Source organism: Theobroma cacao, chromosome 5, assembly GCF_053813885.1.
Source record: "Theobroma cacao isolate CCN51 chromosome 5, ASM5381388v1, whole genome shotgun sequence".
Lineage (NCBI taxonomy): Eukaryota > Viridiplantae > Streptophyta > Magnoliopsida > Malvales > Malvaceae > Theobroma > Theobroma cacao.
The window spans coordinates 42,396,631-42,408,344 of NC_142643.1; the positions used below are offsets into that span (position 1 = coordinate 42,396,631).

Consider the following 11,714-nt stretch of genomic DNA (forward strand, 5'->3'; position numbering starts at 1 on the left):
TGACATGTGGCATTTTTTAATGAAATAATATTATTTTAATGAAAAGTCAGCCCATTTAAACCCAAATTTTGAGTGCTGGCCCGCTAGAAGGAAGAACAAGAGAGGAAATAGAGAGGAAAGGAAGAAAAAAAGAAAAACCAAAGAGAAACAAGAAAATTCAAAGGGAAATTCGCTGTTTTCGACCGTTTACGCGTCTAACTGTAAGATTTTTCGATTTTAGCTTGATTTCTACCTTTCCTATGCCTTTATTTCCATTTAGCATGCTTGAGGAGAGAGATCAAAAAGTGATATCAAGGGCTGGACGAAATTCTAGGGGAGAGAAATTGAAATTTTTAGGTTTTGATTTTTAGTTAAATTGATAGTTTTAGTTAGTTAAATGTGTTTAGAAATTAAATTGGGCAAGAAATCATTAAATTTTCACAATACCCACTCTTGGCTGAATGCTCAATGCTGTACAATGATGATGAATTGATTTTATTCTAAGGGAAATGAAGAGAAAATGATGAAAAACGATTAAACGTGATAGAAAAACAAAGTAGAAAATTAACCGAGTTAATGTCCCATTTTTGGCCGAATTTTTCAAGGAAGGGAGTGAGCTGATTTTATTGTTTTTAGAAGGTTATTGGCTGATATTTAATGGTTAGAAATGTTGGAGAGAGAATGGGATCATTTAGAGCTAAAATGGAGCGCGTTAGCAATTTATCGAGCAAAGTGCCAAAAATAGGTTAATACCGCGTTTAAGCCGTTTTAGGCTATTGTATTTCATACCATGTAGTAGTATAGGATTTAAGTTAATTATATAGTGATTTAACATCAATGTGATGAATTGTGTAAATTTTTGTAATGTGTCTAGGAGGAGAGTCTTCCGAAAAAGGTAAAGAAGTCGTACCCGACGTGTAGTGATCGGGGCGCTTAGAAAGCTTTTAGTTTGTACAAACGGTGAGTAAACTTATTATTATTGTAAATTATCTAGAGTTTATTTTAAATGCCCTTTATGTATTTTATGAAATGAGAACGAGATTAAAACGGGATTTTTGATGTTTTAAGAATAAATGTGACAAATAAAAATATATTGTATTGATTATGAAATTGAGTAATTGGAGGCTACAAATTGACTTGAAAAATATATATTTTCCTAGGAATGGCTTATGAGAAATGAGTATGTGTGGCTATATTTTGTGAATGCATTGGAAAATTTATGTAAGTTGTTTTACTATGCAGGCTGGATAAATAAATAAAAGCCACGTTATATTGTCGAAATTTTATTAAAATTGATAGGTTAGTCACTGCAGTGATTGGTTTCCGTGGACAGGCTATTAGAGGGGCACGGTAAGCCCAGTTATATAGTTACTCCGGTTGTAGAGGCGAGGAGGGTAACTCCTGGGGTAGTATTAGAGCTCACTTCACGTCGAACCCCCACGTGAATGTGTAACTCGGCCAACGCCAAGGAACGGCTGGTTTTTAAAAATAAAAAATGTGTTTCACGTGTGAATATTTTAACACCCTTGGCGGACTCGGTTAGATGCCTCGGTCAAAGTATCCCCGAAGATTAGTTTTGGCTTGAGCCTTGTTTTAATAAAAGACATAAGCCTTAACAATTGTTTTGGTAAATTACAAATATTTTATGGTTTAAGAAATAAATTGAAACATTATGAAATGGGTTGAAATTTGTTGTTTAAACTTGCCTCCATTTTACTCGCCTTTAGATATTTATGATAATGTCTGTTTACTCATTGGGATTGCAAAATCTCACCCAACTCCTTTCCACCCATTTCAGGTTCAGTATAGACTGTAGATAGCTGATCTCATCGAGGACTACCATTGGATCTGCATTTTCCAAATCGTAGGTTCACAGTCCTCTTTACTTTTGTTTATTCGGGGGCCCTCTTGTTATTGTAAATTAAATTAAATATTTTGGCTTACTGTATTTCAGTATGTATAAATTTATTTAGCTTTTACGCTATAAAAATTATTCACGTATAACTCTATAAATATTGTTTTATAAGAAAATAGAATATTTTCTTTAATATTTCTTTTATTTTCTTATTATATTCAAATAACCGTAATTTCGTTTTAAATGAAGATTTCAGACTTTTAAACTCATTTTGAATATGAATTATGTGTTTTGTACTTGTATATTACGTTTTAGCCAGTTTCGAAATTTTTGAGAAAAAAATGACCAGAATACCCCTGTGTGGCGAAAAGTTTATTTTGATTGTTTTTGATCTAAAATAGTATATATTCTCTAAAAACTCGATATTTAACAATGATTGCTCACAGGAAAGGAAAGAAACTAATATGTAAGCCTTGTGGGGTTTCGGTTGGCATTCCGGATAATGAGTGTCAATCGGGACGTCACGGCAAATGTCATGGGCCTGAGGGAGGTTCCGGGTCGTGACACAACATCTCCCCCCGGAGGTAAGTATATAATTGGGTTACCATGCCCCTCTCATAGGCAATCCACGGAAACCCCCACCACTGCAGTGACCGTTTAATATACCACCAGACCCATAAAATTTCTAGTAGCATAATATGGTGAATAAAATTTAATCCAGTCTACCGAGACCAATCCAAAACTGTTCATATATTTCATGCCAACCCCAAAAATTTAGCCATCATGCTACCATAGTGTCATAAGCCCCAATTTCAATAACATATAAAATCATAAATTTCAACACAGTCTCCATATACTCAATTTTTTCAAAACAATATTTGATTTTAAAATCAGTATAAATCTCATTTTTATTAAAAACATTTTAATTGGAAAACATAATATTTTATAATTTAACTCACCATTCAATAAAAGTATCAAACAATTATAATTACTCTAGATATTTAAGACGATAAATTGTCCACTCACAGTTCTAGGAGTCGATGTACTCCTAATCCCAGTCTTCAAGCACAATTTCTGTACTTTTACCAGTGTAATTTGCTCACCACCTATCCACAATGTACAATACATAATTCACCACATCAATGCTTGACCATTATAAAATCAATTCAGGCTCGGTATATATGCATGATATGATCTACAACTTATCCGACTATCGCTTAATGCGGTGCCGACCTAATTCGACCTATTACCCGATTAAATCGATATACGTGTCCGTTTAAACTCCAAATTAATTTTTTCCAGTTTCTATACCTCAATTGCACCCAAATTGACTTAATGTCCCTCAGTGTGGTGCAAATTATTAGTCTCGGTAGCAAATTACGAAAATACCCCTACTGGGTAAAAATTCGTATTTTTGCTCCGAAAATTTCAATTATTTTTCTAGACTCATAATTCATCATTATTCATCATAATTCCTCAAATAAACATCAAGATCATCAGCCAATATTCCCCTAGAAAATGCGGCCAATAATGGTAATAAAGGAAAATAAATTCTTTTCTTGTTGTTTTGTTTCTAAATATGCTAAACTAACTTAAAACACTAACATAGTTCAAAATCAAATTAATCTAACAACTTTTTCTCTCTAAACCCATATGATCAGATTTGAATCCATCATCAAAACACATAATTTAACCATGGAAAATAAGGAGAAATGCATGGAAATGATAAATCTTAAGCTAAACTTGAAAAATCATACCTTTAAACACTTGATTCCTTGAAAAATCACACTTTTTCTTTGAATATTCTCACTCTAGGGTTTGTTCTTATTTCTCTCTCTCTCCTGCTGGTTTTGGCTGACCATCCCAATGAAGAATTCTGTAATTTTCAAGCTTTTAATAGGCTTAATAAAATATTATTATTTTATTTACCTTTTGAATATTTTATTATTTTATTTTTTTCTAGCCATCTTTTTTACTTTCTTTTTCTACCACTCAATCCTCTTCACTTATCCATGTCTTTCATGAAATTTCTAGACTTTTCCAAAGTTTTGGTGGAGTAAATTTTTAAAAATTACACTTTTGCTCTCGTAAAGTGAAAAATTACATTTTTACCCCAAAGACTGAAAAATTGCCCATAGACATATTTTTCATCCCTTATACTCATACCATTCTCCAATTTGTCAAATGTGATCTAAATTCTCTCAAAATCTCAAATTTTATCCGCAGGTGGAAAAATTACAATTTTATCCCTAGATAGTGAAAATTCCGGTTTGACTCCGAATTGATCCTCGAACTCCTAATTACCATTTTGAGTCATCCCTGAACTGTGAAACTCTTAATTTCACCTTAAAATTCCTATTTGAACTAGTTCGAGGCTTAATCGACTTAATGGTACCATTAGGGGCAATATTGTCTTTTAACGATTTCTCGAACTTCCTAAATATACAAACATTCTATCGAGCATGTGAATGACATTATAATTATTTTACAAAGCAGGGTTTGACAGATGAAATTCAATTATTTATATGAGTTGAGATGAATTATTTTAATTGTCTCCTATTACTCGATTTTAGATTATTTTGATGATGTCTGTCTACTTATTGGGATTTTATAATCTCACCCCTTCTTTCTATACATTTTTCAGGCTCAGAATAGGCAGTAGATTGTCAATTGCATCGAGAAGTAAATTTCGGAGTTGCATCCTAGAAAGCAAGGTTATAGACTTAAACCTTCTCAGTTATTTGGGGGCTCACGTGTCATTGTAATTTAAATTGCATACTCCAATTTTCTATATTACAGTATGTATAAATTTATTTTGTTTTTATGTGCAGAAAATTAATTTTTGATGTTTCAAATATATATATATATATATTATTTTACATTAAAATAGATTATTTTAATTAATATTTTTATTTTATTTTATTATTCAAAAAAAAAGAAAGAAAGCGAGAGGAATGGAAAAATTGGTACAAAAGCCTTGCGAGGTCTCGAAAGGCATTCAAGGGAAGAATATCTGTCGAGACTTCGCGGCGGTTGTCACTGGCTCGATGGGAGTTCCGGGTCGTGACAATTATTATAATATATATATGTAATTCACGTACAATAATTTTACTTGTACCTTATTTTTAATGTCATGTTTTAAATTAACTATCAATTTAATGAAGAGACAAATATTTAAGTTTCGAGGTAAACTATAAACTTAAACAAGAAATAAAGTCTAGGTACTTGTATAATGATAACGATCACAAGTCACCTTACTTATAAGAGATAGTCATCTCAAACTCAAGTCCTCAAAAGTTATTTTGTTATATATAGAAATTAAATGAACATTGAGTTACATAATAGATCTTGGTTTTTTATTATTATTTTGTAAATATTTTTTTTACAAAAGTTTAAACATAGACCTTGATCAATAGACCTTGAAGTTAAAATTTTATGAAATTATTGAAAAACTTGATTCAATTGATAAGATTATTTGTTACCTAAGTGACAAATTTAAGTGAAAAGTTGAAAATTCATTGAAAAAAGGTATTTTTGCTGAAAATCTGTTGAAAAATGATAAAAAAATCATGGGAAAAGGATAAAAAATTCGTCAAAAAAACACTACAAAAAAACAGCCTATTTCCAATGAAATTTTTTGTTGGAAATGTCTATTTCCAATGGATTTTCAACGAAAAAATCCATTGAAAACTCTGTCAATAAAAGCCTCGTCTGTAATACTTTTCGTTGGAAATCCGTTGGAAATTTCCAACGAAAAATTCCATTGGAAAAATTGGCTTTTTGATGGTTATCCCATTGCAATTCCATTCGATATTTCTAATGGATTTTCGTTGGAAAACACTGCAGTGAGAAATGCCGTTGGAAATTTCCAACGAAATTTCCATTGGAAAAGACAATTCATACTGAAAAGTCCGTTGGAAACGATTTTCCAACGGAATTTTGTTGGAAATTTCCAAAAGAATTTTTCGTCAAAATATTCTTTCCATTCCGTTGGAAAAAATTTCATTGGAAATTATTTTCCAACGGAAAATTCAGTTGAAAAGTTTTTCGTTGGAAGTGGATTTCCAACGGAAAAATAATTAAATTTTCAATGAAAAATTTCGTTAGAAATTTAATTGTATATCTTTTACTATTGCTTTTTCAACAAAAATTACCAATTTTCATTTCAATAATATATTATCAATTCACATCCGCATTGGGCTTTCAAAATATATAAAAGAAACACACATTAAAATTCGAAATTCAAAGTCGAAATCATATAATTAAAAATTACCCTAAACAGACAATGTCTAAAAAAGTTAAATACATATGAAAATAAAGCTAAATGTGTTATTAAACAGCTATACTAAAAAGTATCCAAGTGTAGCAGTAAAAAATAGACATCATATCATGAAATGTTGTGTTCTTATTTGTCCAGATTTTAGCTTGAAGGTCTCGCATCTCTTTGTTTTGAACGTGCATTACTCATGATCATGGTTTCCATATGTGCCATAAATTCAGTCATACTTTTCACCATTGCATTTTTCATTTCTTCACGTATTTCCCCACATATTTCCTCACGTATCTTACCCAAGTTTTCTGAAAGATTTTTCCCTTTTTCTTCCAATGCAATTTAGGGACTGTTAACGTTTAACTTGATAGGGTCACACGTAGACTCAGATGTTGCTACATTGTTGTGTGTTCCAGTAAGTAAAACTGTAGCAAGCACCCGAGTACCAAACCCATACACGTGAGTGTGTGTAGTCTCCATCCCTCCAATTGCTTCAGTCCAAGCATGCCGATCGAATTCTAGCTGAGAAGATGAATCCTCACTATACTTCTGTGATAGTACAGAATTATACATTTCCTACACACAAAAATAAATAAGATTATTATTCAACTAGATAATCAATTTTAAAGTAAAAATTAATCAATTTTGTAGTACACTCATAGACTTGGACTTGTTATCTATAAAATCACTATGACCACCTAAATGGTTATAAGTGCAGTTGAACACTTCTAAAAAGCTAACGTCTCTCTCTCCTCATTCTTTCGATTAATTCCAAATTTTAATTAAATATTAATATTTTAAAATATTAAAATTAAATTATAATAAAATATTAATATTTAAATTATCAATTATTAATAAAATAAATTATAAATTAGTCCTATTTAAAAACAAAATAAATTAAAAATAAATAGGCATGATATCATTTAAATTATGTTAAAAATATTAATAATTAAATCATCAATTATTAGTATTTTAAATAACTTACCAATTATTAATATTTAAAAAATAAAATAAAATAAAAATTAATCATAATAATATTTAAATTAAATAAAATATTAATATTTTAAAATATTAATGATTAAATCATAAATAAAATATTAATATTTAAATGATCTATTATTAATATTTTAAATAAATAATCAATTATTAATATTTAAAATAAAATAAGCTAAAATTATGGTCATAATAATATTAAATTAAATAAATTATTAATATTTTAAATATTAATGATTAAATTATAAATAAAATATTAATATTTAAATTATATATTATTAATATTTAAAAATAAAATAGTTGATGGTAATAATATTTAAATTAAATAAAGTATTAATATTTTTAAAATATTAAGGATTAAATTATAAATAAAATATTAATATTTAAATTATCAATTATTAATATTTTAAAAATAAAATAAAAATTAATCATAATAATATTTAAATTAAATAAAATATTAATAATTGAATTATAAATAAAATATTAATATTTTAATTAAATTCTAGATTGTTAATAATTAGAAAATCTAATAAAAATAAATAGTCATATAAATAATAAAAGGTGTTTTTGTCTTTTTATTTTCTATTTCTTTCTTATTCCAAAATTATTATTACCAACCAAACACTACAATAAGTTATAATAATTATTTATATCCTATTTCATTTGTCGTACCAAATAAAATAATAATTATTTTATTCTATTCCCATGTAATAACTATTCTATTCTATTCATGTTTATTTCGCTAACCAAACGTAACCTAAGGGCTTTTAAAGTTGCACAACCTCATTTGAAAAGCATGAGCTTTTCCCTTTTAATAATGTGAATACTTGATTTTTTTATTTTTAAAAATGATTATATAAAACATAAATATTTGGAAGTGCAAATTTTGAAATATAAATAATTGGAAATTTGTAATATTAATCTGCAAATTATTCATACTATTAAAATTAAAATTTTTTTTTAATGAAAGTCATTTATTATAATTAAAATTTTTATTTACAAATTGAATAATTCTTATTTACAATAAAAATTAAATCTCAATCCTTGTGTGATACTAATACATACATTATTATAAATATTATTTATATAATAATTAACAAATTAATTTTTTTTAAATGACAAATAAAAATTTAAAAATATAATGAGTAAAAATATATTTATTTTCATTAATAGAAAAAATTTTCAAAACATTCTTAGTAGTGTTATATATATTATAGATTGTAACACAAAGACCAAATTTGGATTGTTTGGACACTAATACCAAGATATCATTACAAGACATTTCGTTACAAGCACCACGACAAATTACCTTAATCCCAAATTACAACAAGGAGGACACTAGAGAAGCCTAAAACATCATTAAAAAACATAATCACTAAATGACAGAACTGAACAAACAAAAAGTATTAGGCATCCTCCATTCCCAAACGATCTGAAGCAACAAGCCAGAGAAATAAAGCTGCCCTTTGGGAACCATTATTAGACATATTATCTTGACGCTTGGTAACTGATCCCAACCATATACCTGACCAGAAATAAACACTAGCTAGTACCACAAGAAACCTCCTACGTATGCAAGAAAGTCATCATGTAATGAAAAGAGCAGCTAATATGGCAGCCAATCACGATCTCTCCACCAAACAGAACATTTCAACTCTATCAACTCCGAGTTTTGCAAGAGAGTCGATCACCTTGTTCACTTCACCAAGTGTGCGGGCAAACACCACCTCTGTAATACTTTTGCAAAGTCGATCAACTTCATTAAAAATATTCCATTTGCCTCAACAAGTACAACATCCAGATTATAGATTCAGCTATCGAATATCCAACAAGCCAGAGACAATCATTTGAATTAGGCAAAAGCTTCTTTAAAAGTTTTGACGAGACAATTTGAATGTTAAACCTGACTTATCTAACTTATCTTGTATAAGCTTCTTGAAATACTCCACCATGGAAGGCGTGAGATAATTGCACCAATTTCCTACTTCAGCTTTCCTAAAAAGGGTGTTGTGTGCAATTCCGAAGGTGTGCATGCCATTCTTGTTCACGTCCAATTCTTTCAAGTTCCCAAAGCTACACATTCTTGCTATTTCTTCTACAACTCCTTGTTCCTCTTCCACTTCTGAGAAAGGAAAACCCAGGAATTTTCCCAATTTTTTTATGTGAAAATTAATGTTTTCCTTGAGATCTTCATATTGTAAAAACAATATTCGGTTGGGATTTTCTTGACTTGCCTTCCAATACCCTAGTACATGATCAAAAAATGGTCCAAAATCATGCATTCCTTGACAAAACTTCTCAAATGCTTCATCTAGTGATAAAGGCTCTACGTTATCGGGTCGAAGTTTGTCAGTAAAAAACCACAAAGAAATGAACATATCCATCGGATTTCTACATATGTAGACAATCTTAGAGTTGGAATCTTTAATGGAAGGTGGCAAAAAAGCATAAGGTAAATGGGTTGAGAACATTCTTGGTTGATAAGGGCAGCTATTTTCGAGATCCGGGCAAGGATTGTTCAAGTAAAGATCATACTCAAAGACTGGAACAAGTTGGTGAGGGTTTGAGCTGAGCAAGGGATTTTCTTCCCTTGCAAATTGATTGCGGTTCACAATTGAGAAAGTCAAGGCCTTAAGCCAAGTAGTGCCAGATTTTGGGATACTTGTAAGAAAAATATCAGAATCAAGTGCTTGGAAATGTTTCTGGAAACAAATCATAGCTCTAAACACACGAGATGCACACCAAAATCCTTGGTAGAAATAAAGATGAGTTCCATACCAGTTTTTTTCTTTTGGGAGAGTTTGCACCAATTCTTGGAATTCATCATCATCCCATGGCTCCTCCTTATCTTGGGATACTATTGAAACAATGTCTTTGGAGATCATTTCTGTTGTGTCCATAATAAAACCAGCAGTCAGGAGGAATGGATAGAAATGGAGAAGAATATGTTAGTCAGTCCCTTAAATCTTAGTTGGTATTTATAAGGAATAACTTTTTGGAATCATTTTAATATGGTTTAATTCATACATACATATTGTAAAAATTAAAAAATAAGTGACGATATGTATATATTTTCCCAAAAAAAGAAAGAAAAGGCCATGTGATTTGTTATCTTGTTAATGGGTATATGTTCTACTATATGTATTTTTTTTTTCACATTGTAACCTATTATTATAAGATATATATTATATATAATTCATGTAAAAAAATTTTGCTATAGGGGCCCCTAAGCCATTATGAATGAGGCATAAAATTATTGTATGATTCTGTTGGTCGACAAAAGAAAATTATTTTTGATCAACATATTTTCTTTTTAAATGAGCTAGCTGATAAGAAAAAGACCAGTTAATGCACACTATAGACTAGAGAGCCAACACCTCATGGCCTACAAATTAAAATTTCCCTTTAGTTGATATTTTAGTTTTGGCATAATTCTTACTCAACATAATATGTCATGTCATGTCATCATCAATTATGATATGTCAATAAGTCATATCATTATCAATTATGATATTTTAGTATTCCACATAAGGTCACGTAATATAGAATAATAAATAACATTTTGACTAAGTCAATCATTAGTATTACATGTCAAATAATATCTTGAAATTATAAATATTTCTTTTTGGATTTATTTTCTAGATATATTACTTGATTATTTGATTTTTGTATTTAACTTTATGTGGTTTCTGGATGCTTATATTTAGTTTTCATCAATATATAGAAAATTGTGATATTATTAATTGTTGAACCTGATAATTTGCTATGTATAATCATATTTTACTTAATTCTAATATTTTAATTTATGCTAATGAGTAGTAATTTTTAATAAGTTTTTATAATTGTAGATAAATAAGCCACAGAAATGAATGATGAAATTAGGGGTAAAATGACAAGAAAACAAAAATTTTGATGATTTTCACAATAGGGGTAAAATGGTCATTTTTCACCTCGGATTAGAATTTTTAAGTTTTCATGAACTGGAGCATTTCTAGACCATTATGGACCTTGTCCCAATGTCAAAGGAGTAAAAAGATTGTATAAAAGATTATAGGAGAATAAGCTAATTTGTGGAAGGGCATTTTGGTAATTTAAGTGGAGTGGATAAGCATGAGCTATAAATATCTCTTCCTTCCAACAGCTTCTTCTTCTTCTTCTCTTCCCATCTCACATTGCTTCCATCCTCCATGGAAGCTTGATATGGAGCTTGCATAATTTTCTCTCTCTAGCTCTAGTTTTCATACATTTGTGCCCTTTTGACTAGAACCCTTGTATTCTTTCACTCTCTCACTTTAAAACCCTTGAAAAATTTTACTTCCATACTTTCTCTCACTAGCTAAGTGTTTAGAGAGAGAAAGAGAAAGAAAGCACTATAATAAGCTTAGGAATTATTGGAAAGAATTTCAAAGTTACAAAGCTATCAAGGTGAGTAGTAAATTAGAATTGAGTTTTAAGTGTTGATAATGTTTAGTGATTGATTTGTGAGTTTATTGTTGAGATTGTGTATTGACTCTAATGTGATTAAGTAGTGAACATAGATAGCCATTTAAAATGGTAATTGAAAGCTAGTTAAGAGACAGCTTTTAGGATTTATAGTGTGTGAATTAACATAATACT

At 29.4% G+C, this 11,714-nt stretch overlaps 1 pseudogene; it reads right to left on the reverse strand.

The window, feature by feature from the left end:
• Positions 1–8,340: 8,340 nt before the first annotated feature.
• LOC108661871 (cytosolic sulfotransferase 15 pseudogene) lies at positions 8,341–10,064 on the reverse strand (annotated as a pseudogene).
• Positions 10,065–11,714: the final 1,650 nt, after the last annotated feature.